The sequence below is a fragment of the Petaurus breviceps genome, unplaced genomic scaffold (genome assembly GCF_028583685.1).
Source record: "Petaurus breviceps papuanus isolate PSGF00001 unplaced genomic scaffold, PetGlider_PUasm1.0 91133, whole genome shotgun sequence".
NCBI lineage: Eukaryota > Metazoa > Chordata > Mammalia > Diprotodontia > Petauridae > Petaurus > Petaurus breviceps.
The window spans coordinates 86,828,984-86,830,121 of NW_027187419.1; positions in this window are offsets into that span (position 1 = coordinate 86,828,984).

Genomic DNA, 1,138 nt, shown 5'->3' on the forward strand with positions numbered 1-1,138 from the left:
ACTACTACTACTACTACTACTACTACTACTACTACTACTACTACTACTACTTTGTGTCAGGCACTGTGCTAGGCCATCCTTCCCATTCCCATACTCTCTGGGTAAACTTTGTCGCTTCCTTTTGGCTGTCATTTGTTTTCTCAATCATGCTCCTTCTGTTGCCTGATTATCCTCTCCCACAGAGCATTAACCTTCCATCTGCAACCAGCCAGCTGTGAATAATGAAGGACTCAGGGAATATAGTGATTTTCTTGAGAGTCACTCCAAACCCTTCTGATGTTCCTTTAGGAGTCTGAAACAAATTCTGGTAGCAGGACATAGCAGGACCAATAATATTTGCTGCCAATACCTGATGTTGATCACAGACACTTTTACTAAATGTCCTTCAGTGGCAACAATCTTGCCAACTGGTTAGAGTCCTCATTCCTCCTTTTGTGTAACAGAAAAATGTTTTTCGATTTGCCAGTAAAGTACATTGTGTTTATCTTTTCCATAAATCATATTGGGATCTTATGAAGCAAGAAAATGAATTGAAATGGGGTCATTTGAAGGATACATATATAGAAGAAAGTGTTTAAAATCACTGGGGAGTAGTTTCTAGTCCTGACCTGCCAGGAGATAGCTTTATGTCTGTCTCTTAACCTCTAAAGCCTTTTCTTTCCTCATCTGTAAAATGACTTGCTAACCTCAAAATCCCTTCCAAGTCCTAAGATTATGTATTTCTAAGACTCTTTAAAGTTCCCTGTCTCTTTCAATATTTGACCAGTTTCTAAGAATGAGATTACTTATTGGATAAGGCACAAATCACTTGCTTCCATTTTCATACCTTTGTACCTTCCTAACTCACAAGCTTAAGGACTCGATATTTGTAAAATGTTTCCATGAAAAGTCCAATATTTATTAGCTTTTGTAATAGCTAAGTAGAAATTGTATTGTTTCTCCTTCATCCTTTCACCTTATCTCAATTCGATTTCCATAGAATTTTCTTCATAGCATATTATAGATTTAGCAACTTACTAGATAAACAAAAGAAGTAATTTATCCTTAAAACTGTTTTATATTGTGCTTTGTTCTATTACCAATATGTTTCCTACAGAGTAAGTTCATAAAACGTAAACAGAATTTCAAAACCTTCTCC